The sequence below is a fragment of the Sorex fumeus genome, unplaced genomic scaffold (assembly GCF_029834395.1).
Source record: "Sorex fumeus unplaced genomic scaffold, SorFum_2.1 ptg000018l, whole genome shotgun sequence".
In the NCBI taxonomy this organism is placed as follows: domain Eukaryota; kingdom Metazoa; phylum Chordata; class Mammalia; order Eulipotyphla; family Soricidae; genus Sorex; species Sorex fumeus.
The window spans coordinates 35,893,275-35,904,271 of NW_026606075.1; positions in this window are offsets into that span (position 1 = coordinate 35,893,275).

Below are 10,997 nucleotides of genomic sequence, written 5' to 3' on the forward strand. Positions count from 1 at the left end.
CTTTTACTCATGACTTGACTACACACTTCCGTTTGTACTCACGTCTTCCCTACTCAATTCCGATTCTACTCTCGTCCTCCCTACTCACTTCCGATTATACTCACCACCTCTCTACTCACATCTGCCCAACTTACTTCCTCTTCTACTCCCCACCTCCCGACTCACTTCCGCTTGTACTCACAGATACCCTTCTCATTCCGCTTGCATTCACTGCCGCCCTACTCACTGCCGCATGTACTCACGTCTTCCCTACTTACTTCCGCTTCTAATCCCGTCCTCCCTACTCATTTCCAGTTGTACTCACAGCCTCCCTTCTCAATTACGCTTGTATTCACGTCCTCTTTAATCAATTCTGCTTCTACTCAGGTCTTCCCTACTCACTTCCGCTTGTACTCACATCTACCCTACCCACATCCGCTTGTACGCATGTCCTCCCTACTCACTTCTGCTTGGAATCACGTTATCCCTACTCACATCCGCTTGTATTCACATTCTGTCTATTCACTTCCACTTCTACTCATGTCCCGTCTATTCACTTCCGATTGTACACTCATCCTACCAACGAACTTCCGCTTGTACTCACGTCTTCCCTATTCACTTCCCCTTCTACTCTCGTCCTCCCTACTCACTTCCGTCTCTACTCATGGCCTCTCTACTCACGTCCGCTTGTACTCACGTCTTCTCTATTCACTTCCGCTTGTATTTATGTCCTGCCTACTATCTTCCACTTCTACTCTCGTCCTCCCTACTCACTTCCGCTTGTACTCACGTCTTCCCTATATACTTCCGCTTCTAATCTCGTCCTCCCTACTCACTTCCGCTTGTACTCATGGCCTCCCTTCTCAATTCCGCTCGTACTCACTTATGCTGTATTTCGCTGTATTCACTTCCGCCCTACCCTCTTCGAATTGTACTCCCTTCCTCCGTACCCACTTCCGATTAAAGTTAATTCCTTTCTACTCACATCGGCTTGTACTCACATCCTTTCTACTAATTTCTGGTTGGACTCACATTATCGCTACTCACATCAGATTGTACTCACATCCTCCCTACTCACCTCCGCTTCAACGCACGGCCTGTCTACTCACTTCCGCTCAATGCTGCTTGTATTCTCATCCTACTTACTCAGTTCCGCTTGGACTCATGTCCTCCCTACGCACTTCCGTATGTACTCACGGCCTTCATACTGACTTCCGCTTGTACTCACGTCCTCTTTACTCAATTCCGATTGTACTCACGTCCTCTTTACTTACTTCCGTTTGTACTCACGGCCTCTCTACTCACATCCGCTTGTACTCACATCCTTCCTACTCACTTCTGCTTCAAGTTTTTCCTTCCGACTCACTTCCGTTTGTATCCACGGCCTCTCTACTCACGTCTGCTTGTACTCACCTCCCTACTTACTGCCGTTAGTACTAACGTCTTCCCTACTCACTTCGCTTTTAATCCCGTCCTCCCGACTCACTTCTGCTTGTACTCACGGCCTCCCTTCTCAATTCCGCTTGTATTGACGGCCGCCCTACTCACTGCCGCATGTACTCCCGTCTTCCCTACTCACTTTCAGTTCTAATCCCATACTCCCTACTCACTTCCGGTGGTACTCAGGGCCTCCCTTCTCAATAACGCTTGTGTTCATGTCCTCTTAAATCACTTCCGCTTGTACTCAGGTATTCCCTACACACTTCCGCTTGTTCTTATGTCTACCCTACTCACATCCGCTTGTACTCATGTCCTACCTACTCACTTCCGCTTGTACTGACGTCTTCCCTACTCACTTCTGCTTCTACTTACGTCCTCCCTACTCACTTCCGCTTGTACTCACGGCCTCCCTTCTCAAAACACTTCTGCTTGTACTCACGTCTTCCCTACTCACTTCTGCTTCTACTCTCGTCCTCCCTACTCACTTCCGCCTCTACTCATGGCCTCTCTACTCACGTCTGCTTGTACTCACGTCTTCCCTACTCACTTCTGCTTGTATTCACATCCTGCCTACTATCGCTTCTTCCCTACACACTTTCGCTTGGACTCACGTCCTCCCTACTCACCTATGGTTCAACACATGGCCTGTCTGCTCAGTTCCACTCAATGCTGCTTGTACTCACATCCTCCTTACTCAGTTCCGCTTGTATTCACGTCATCCCTACGCACTTCCGTATGTAATCACGGCTTTCAAACTGACTTCCGCTTGTACTCAGGTCCTGTTTAGTTACTTCCATTTCTATCCACGGCCTCTCTACTCATTTCCGCTTCTACTTTTTCCTAGCTACTCACTTCCGTTTTTACCAGCGGCCTCTCTACTCACATCCGCTTGCACTCACGACTTCCCTACACACTGCCTCTAGTACTAACGTCTTCCCTACTCACTTCCGCGTCTACTCCCATCCTGCCGACTCACATCCGCTTGTACTCACGGCCTCCCGTCTCAATTCCGCTTGTATTCACGTCGTCTTTAATCACTTCCGCTTGTACTCAGGTCTACCCTATTCACATCCGCTTGTACTCACTTCTTCCCAACTCACATCCGCTTGTACTCATGTCCTCCATTCTCACTTCCACTCGTACTCACTTTCACTCTATTCACTTCCGCCCTACCCTCTTCCGATGGTACTCCCTTCCTCCGTACCCACTTCAGATTAAAGTCAACTCCTTACTACGCACTTCCGCCTCAACTCACGTCCTTTCTACTCACTTCCGCTTGTACTCACATCCGTTCTTCTCATTTCCGCTTCTATTCACTTCTTCTATACTCACTTCCGCTAGCAGTCACGTCCTGTCTGCTCACTTCCGGTTTGGCTCACGTCCTGTCTACCCACTTCCGCTTAAACTCAAGTCCTGTCTTGTGTAAACTCACACAAATTGGGGGGCACGGCACCCACACGGCGGAGGCTCTATCTCTCCCGCCACCCGCGTTCGGTAGTCTCACCCTTCTACCACCCTGGAGAGGTCGATGGCAATGGTCAGGCGGAGGAAGGAACGAGGGCCAGGCTGGTAGGTATTAGTCGTAGTTTATTCTGATTCTCTCCTCATCTGTCTCCCTATCTCTGCCCCCATTCTTCCTCCCCCAGATACTTCATTCTCCTTCTCCATTCCCCTTCATCCTCCTTCTCTGGAGTCTGGGTTCTGATCCTCTCTGAACTTCTGCTTCTTCCTCCTGCCCCAGCCCGCTCCTACAGTATAGTTAAATCCTCTCTCCATGAGGAATTGGGGGAACAAATACACATAGGTGCGGTCACAATCAATAGGGGTGGAGATCAACAGGGGTAGAAATCTTAGCCTCAGGGAAGACCGCTCCTAGGACAGATCCTTCCCACCCTAGAGCAGAATCCCATGGGCGTGCCTCTTCTCTCCTTGTCCGACAAGCATACAAGAATATAATATAAATCATTTTGTATGGATACAGTAAGAAATATCTTAAACTTATAGAATTGCTCTCCTAGGGCCATCTCGATCTCAGACTACGGTGCTCAGGCCAGATAGTCTTTCCCACCCCTAGCAGGATCCTAGTCTTGTCATTACCTTGGATCATGACAGCATTTGTCCATGATCAAACTCTTAACTTAGTTAAGAATCGTGGCACTTTGGCCTGGCCCATTTCACTGCCAGGGTAGCTCACTGCTTGCCCTGGGTCCATTCAGTCCCTCGTCGGGACCCTGCTTTTGGGGTGTTAGGAACTAAGGGCAACTGAGGCTTAAGTCGAGAAAGCAGATGCCCAGGAGTGAATAATATTCAAGGCCAATCAAATCCCAAGTTACAAAGCATAATGTTAACGGTCTTTCTGTATCTATACAAAAAGGATATTACTTTAAGGTAAACTTTTCATAAGGCATAAGGAGAGGGAAAAGGCAATATTTCATTCATACATATAAAATCATAGATTTCTGGGAAACTGGTCTTACAAATTAACAAAGTCTGATTAAGGGGAAAGCTGATTAACTGGGTGGGGAGGAGAGCATAGGGAAGACTGTTTACATGTTTACATGTAAACACAATGGAAGTGGAAGTGCCTCTGGAGCACTGTGGTGGGTGTAACCAGATTGATGGGTGTAACCAGATAAATGGGTGTAACCAGATAAAATATAAGCTTCTTGAAGGACAAAGCAATGTTACCCAACACTGTCTAATCACTTCCGCTTAGACTCACATCCTGTCTTCCCTCTTCCGCTTGGACTCACGTCCTGTCTACCCACTTCTGCTTTTACTAAGCGGAAGTCTAAGCTACTCACTTCCGCTTTTACTCATGACTTGACTACACACTTCTGCTTGTACTCACGACTTCCCTACTCACTTGCGCTTGTACTCACTTTTGCTGTATTCACTTCCTCCCTACTCTCTTCCTCCGTACCCACTTCGGATAAAAGTCAATTCCTTTCTACTCACTTCCGCTTCTACTTACGTCCCCTCTACTCACTTCCGCTTGTACTCACATCCTTTTTACTCATTCCTGCTTGTACTCACTTCTATTATACTCACTTCCGCTAGCCCTCATGTCCTGTCTCTTCACTTCTGCTTCAGGTCACGCCCTGTCTACCCACTTCCGCGTGGACTCACGACTTCCCTAGACACTTCCGCTTGGACTCACGTTACCCCAACTCATTTCTGCTTGTAATCACATTCTTTCTATTCACTTTAGCTTGTACTCAAGTCCTGTCGACACACTTCTGCTTGTACACTCGTCCTCCCTACGAACTTCCGCTTGTACTCATGTATTTTCTACTCACCTCCATTTATACTCATCTGTACCCTACTCACTTCAGCTTTTATTCACGACTTCCCTACTCACATCCGCTTGTACTAACGTCTTCCCTACTCACTTCCGCTTGTATTCACGTCCTGCGTACTATCATCCATTTCTACTCACGTCCTCCCTACTCACTGCTGCTTGTACTCCTGTCCTCCCTAGTCACTTCCGCTTGTACTCACATCCTCCCTACTCACTTCTGCTTCTACTCTTGTCCTCCCTACTCCTGCTTGTACTCACGGCCTCCCTTCTCAATTCCGCTTGTATTCATGACACCTTTAATCAATTCCGCTTGTACTCAGGTCTTCCTACTTACTTCCACTTGGACTCACATTATCCCTACTCATATCCGCTTGTACTCACATGCTGTCTATTCACTTCCGCTTCTACTCATGTCCTTTCAATTCACTTCCGCTTGTACACTCGTCCTACCAACGTACTTCCGCTTGTACTCATGTGTTTTATACTCACTTCCGTTTATAATCATGTCTAACCTACTCACTTCGGCTTTTACTCACGACTTGACTACACACTTCCGCTTGTACTTACGTCTTCCCTACTCACTTCAGCTTCTTCTCTCGTCCTCCCTTCCCACTTCCGCTTGTACTCCTGTCCTCCTAATCACTTCCGCTTATACTCATGTCTTCCCTACTCACTTCTGCTTCTACTCTCCTCCTCCCTACTCAATTCCGCTTCTTCTCTCGTCCTCCCTACTCAATTCCGCTTGAACTCCTGTCTTCCTAATCACTTCCGCTTGTACTCACGTCTGCTTCTACTCTCCCCCTCTCTACTCACTTCTGCTTGTACTCACGGCCTCCCTTCTCAATTTCGCTTGTATACACGTTGTCTTTAATCACTTCCGCCTGTACTCAGGTCTTCCCTACACACTTCCACTTGTACTCACGTCTTCCCTACTCACATCCGCTTATACTCATGTCCTTCCTTCTCACTTCCGCTCCTACTCACTTTCGCTGTATTCACTTCCTCCCTACGCCCTTCCGATTGTACTCCCTTCCTCCGTACCCACTTACGATTAGTCAATTCCTTTCTACTCACTTCCGCTTCTACTCACATCCTTTCTACTTACTTCCGCTTGTACTCACATCTTTCCTTCTCATTTCTGCTTGTATGCACTTCTTCTATACTCACTTCTTCCAGCAGTCACGTCCTGTCTGTTCACTTCCGTTTCGGCTCACTTCATGTCTACCCACTTCCGCTTAAACTCACATCCTGTCTAATAACTTCTGCTTAGACTCACGTCCTGTCTTCTCACTTCCGCTTGTACTCCCGTCCTCCCTACTCACTTCCGCTTCGACTCACGACCTGTCTACCCACTTCCACTTGGATTCATGTCCTTTTATCCCACTTCCGTTTGTATTCACGTCTTTTCTCTCCACTTCCGCTTGGATTCACGTCCTGCCTACTCACTTCCGCTAGGGCTCATGTCCTCTCCACTCACTCCCGCTTAAACTCGTGTCCTGTCTACTCACTTCCGCTTGGACTCACGTCCTTTCTACCGAATTCCGCTTGGATTCACGTTCTTTCTTCCCACTTCGCTTGGATTCATGCCCTCTCTACTCACTTCTGCGTGGAATCACGTACTGTTTACCCACTTCCGCTTGGTATCACGTCCTGTCTACCCACTTCCTCTTGGATCACGTCCTGCCTACCCACTTCCGCTTGGATCACGTCCTGTCTACCCACTTCCGCTTGGAATCACGTCCTCCCTACACACTTCCACTTGTACTCACTTCCTCCTTACCCACTTCCGCTTGGAATCACAACCTCCCTACTCACTTTTGCTTGTACTCATGGCCTCCCTTCTCCATTACGCTTGTATTCATGTCCTCTTTAATAACTTCCACTTGTACTCAGGTCTTCCCTACTCACTTTCTCTTGTACTCACGTCTACCCTACTCACATCCGCTTGTACTCATTTCCTCCCTACTTACTTCCGCTTGGACTCACGTTATCCCTACTCACATCTGCTTGGACTCACATCCTGTCTATTCACTTCCGCTTCTACTCATGTCCTGTCTATTCACTTCCACTTGTACACTCGTCCGACCTACGAACTTCCACTTCTACTCATGTCATTTCTACTCACTTCTGCTCCTACTCATGTCCTGTCTCTTCACTTCCGCTTGTACTCTCGTCCTACCTACGAACTTCCGCTTGTACTCATGTCTTTTCTACTCTCTTCCATTTATACTCATGTCTCACCTACTCACTTCAGATTTTAGTCACGACTTGACTACACACTTCCGCTTCTACTCTCGTCCTCCCTACTCAATTCCGTTTGTACTCACAGCCTCTCCAGTCATGTCCACTTATACTCACGTCTTCCCTACTCACTTCGGCTTGTATTCACATCCTGCCTTCTGTCTTCCGCTTCTACTCCAGTCCTCCCTACTCACTTCTGCTTGTACTCCTGTCCTCCCTACTCACTTCCACTTGTACTCACTTCTTCCCTACTCACTTCCACTTCTACTCCCATCCTCCCGACTCACTTCCGCTTGTATTCACGGCCGCCCTACTCACTGCGGCATGGACTCACGTCTTCCCTACTCATTTCGGCTTCTAATCCCGTCCTCCCTACTCATTCCGCTTGTACTCACGGCCTCCCTTCTCAATTACGCTTGTATTCATTTACACTTAATACACTTCTGTTTGGACTCAGGTCTTCCCTACTCAATTCTGCTTGTACTCATGTCCTCCCTACTCTATTCCGCTTGGACTCACATTATCCCTACTCACATCCGCTTGTACTCACATGCTGTCTATTCACTTCCGCTTCTACTCATGTCCTGTCTATTCACTTCCGCTTGTACACTCGTCCTACCAACGTACTTCTGCTTGTCCTCATTTCTTTTCTACTCACTTTCGTTTATATCGTTTATACACATGTCTACCCTACTCACTTCCGATTTTATTCACGACTTGACTGCACACTTCCGCTTGTACTCACGACTTCCCTACTCACATCCACTTGTACTCCTGTCCTCCCTATTCACTTCCGCTTGTAATCACGTCTTCCCTACTCACGTCCACTTCTACTTTCGTCCTCCCTAATCACTTCCACTTGTACTCACGGCCTCCCTTCTCAATTCCGCTTGTATTCAAGTCGTCTTTAATCACTTCCGCATGTACTTAGGTCTTCCCTACACACTTCCGCTTGTACTCACGTCTTCCCTACTCACATCCGCTTATACTCATGTCCTCCCTTCTAACTTCCGCTCGTACTGACTTTTGCTGTATTCATTTCCTCCGTACACTCTTCCGATTGTACTCCCTTCCTCCCTTCCCACGTCCAATTAAAGTCAATTCCTTTCTACTCACTTCCGCTTGTACTCACATCTTTTCTTCTCATTTCCGCTTGTATTCACTTTTTATACTCACTTCCTCCAGCAGTCACGTCCTGTCTGCTCACTTTCGTTTTGGCTTATTCCTGTCTATCCACTTCCGCTTAAACTCACGTCCTGTCTAATAACTACCGCTTAGATTCACGTCCTGTCTTCTCACTTCTGCTTGAACTCCCGTCCTCCCTACTCACTTCTGCTTCGACTCACGACCTGTCTAACCAATTCCACTTGGATTCATGTTCTTTCTACCCATTTCCGCTTGGATTCACATTCTTTCTGCCCACTTCGCTTGGATTCACGTCCTTCTACTCACTTTCGCTAGGACTCACGTACTCTCCACTCACTCCCACTTGGACTCATGTCCTGTCTACTCACTTCGGCTTGAACTCACGTCCTTTCTACCCAATTCCGCTAGGATTCACGTTCTTTCTGCCCACATCACTTGGATTCACGTCCTCCTACCCACTTCCGCTAGGACTCACGTAATCTCCACTCCGGCTAGGACTAACGTACACTCCACTCACTTCCGCTTGGACTCATGTCCTCTCTACAAACTTCTGCTGGGACTCACGTCCTGTTTACCCACTTCCGCTTGGTATCACGTCCTGTCTAAAGACTTCCGCTTGGATAACGTCCTGTCTACCCACTTCCGCTTGGAATCACGTCCTCCCTACACACTTCCACTTGGACTTACTTCCTTCCTACCCACTTCCGCTTGTACTCACGTCCTACCTACTCAACTCCAATTCAACACACGGGCTGTCTACTCACTTCTGCTCAATTCTACTTGTACTCACATCCTCCCGACACAATTCCGCTTGGACTCACGTCCTGCCTACTCACTTCCTCTTGTACTCACGGCCTCCCTTCTCCATTACGCTTGTATTCATGTCCTCTTTAAACACTTCCACTTGTACTCATTTCCTCCCTCCTCACTTCCACTTGGACTCACATCCTGTCTATTCACTTCCGCTTATACTCATGTCCTGTCTATTCACTTCCGCTTGTACACTCATCCTACCAACGATCTTCCGCCTATACTCATGTCTTTTCTACTCACTTCTGTTTATACTCATGTCTAAACTACTCAATTCGGATTTTACTCACGAATTGACTACACACTTACGCTTCTGCTCTAGACCTCCCTACTCAGTTCCATTGGTATTCACGGCCTCCCTACTAACGTCCGCTTATACTCACGTCTTCCCTACTCACTTCGGCTTGTATTCACGTCCTGCCTACTATCTTCCGCTTCTACTTCCGTCCTCCCTACACACTTCCCATTGTACTCCTGTCCTCCCTACTCATTTCCGCTTGTACTCACGTCGTCCCGACTCACTTCCGCTTCTACTCTTGTCCTCCGTACACACTTCCGCTTGTACTCATGGCCTCCCTTCAAAATTCCGCTTGTATCCACGTCGTCTTTAATCACTTCCGCTTGTACTCAGGGCTTCCCTACTCACTTTGCTTGTACTCACATCGTCCCTACGCACATCCGCTTGTACTCATGTCCTCCATTCTCACTTCCGCTCGTACTCACTTTCGCTCTATTCACTTCCTCCCTACCTTCTTCCGATTGTACTCCCTTAATCCGTACCCACTTCTGATTAAAGGGAATTCCTTTTTACTCACTTCCGCTTCTACTCACGTCCTTTCTACTCACTTCCGCTTGTACTCACATCCTTTCTTCTCGTTTCCGCTTCTATTCATTTCTTCTATACTCAGTTCCAACAGCAGGCACATCCTGTCTGCTCACTTCCGGTTTGGCTCACTTCCTGTCTACCCACTTCCGCATAAATTCACATCCTGTCTAATCACTTCCACTTGGACTCACGTCCTGTCTACCCACTTCCGCTTGTACTTCCGTCCTCCCTACTCACTTCTGCTTGGACTCACGTCCTTTCTAACCACTTCCGCTTGGATTCACATCCTTTCTGCCCACTTCACTTGGATTTACGTCCTCCCCACTCACTTGCGCTTGGACTAACGTCCTCTGTACTCACCTCCGCTTCAACACACGGCCTGTCTACTCACTTCTGCTCAATTCCCCTTTACTCACATCCTTCTTACTCAGTTCCACTTGTACTCACGTACTCCCTACGTACTTCCGTATGCACTCACGGCCTTCATACTGACTTCTGCTTATACTCATGTCCTCTTTACTCAATACCGATTGTACTCACGTGCTCTTTACGTACTTCCGTTTGTACCCATGGCCTCTCTACTCACGTCCGCTTGTACTCACATCCTCCCTACTCACTTCCGCTTCTACTTTTTCCTCCTTACTTACTTCCGTTTGTACCCACGGCCTATCTACTCACGTCCGCCTGTACTCACGTCTTCCCTACTCACTGTTGCTAGTGCTAACATCTTCCCTACACACTTCCGCGTGTATTCACGTCCTGCCTACTATCTTCTGCTTCTACTCCCGTCCTCCCTACTCACTTCCGCTTGTACTCCTGTCCTCCCTACTCAATTCCGCTTGTACTCACGTCTTCCCTACTCACTTCCTCTTCTACTCTCGTCCTCCCTACTCACTTCCGCTGGTACTCACGGCCTCCCTTTTCAATTATGCTTGTATTCATGCGTTCGCCTTACAAGCGGCCAACATGGCCGACCCGAGTTCGATTCCTCCGCCCCTCTCGGAGAGCCCGGCAAGCTACCGAGAGTATTGGATATGCCAGACACAGTAACAACAAAGTCTCCAATGGAGACGTTACTGGGCCCGCTCGAGCAAATCGACGATCAACGGGAGGGCTTTACCTTTACCTTACCATGTCCTCTTTAATCACTTCCGCTTGTACTCAGGTCTTCCCTACTCATTTCCGCTTCTACTCATGTCTACCCTACTCACATCCACTTGTACTCATGTCGTCCCTACACACGTCCGCTTGGAC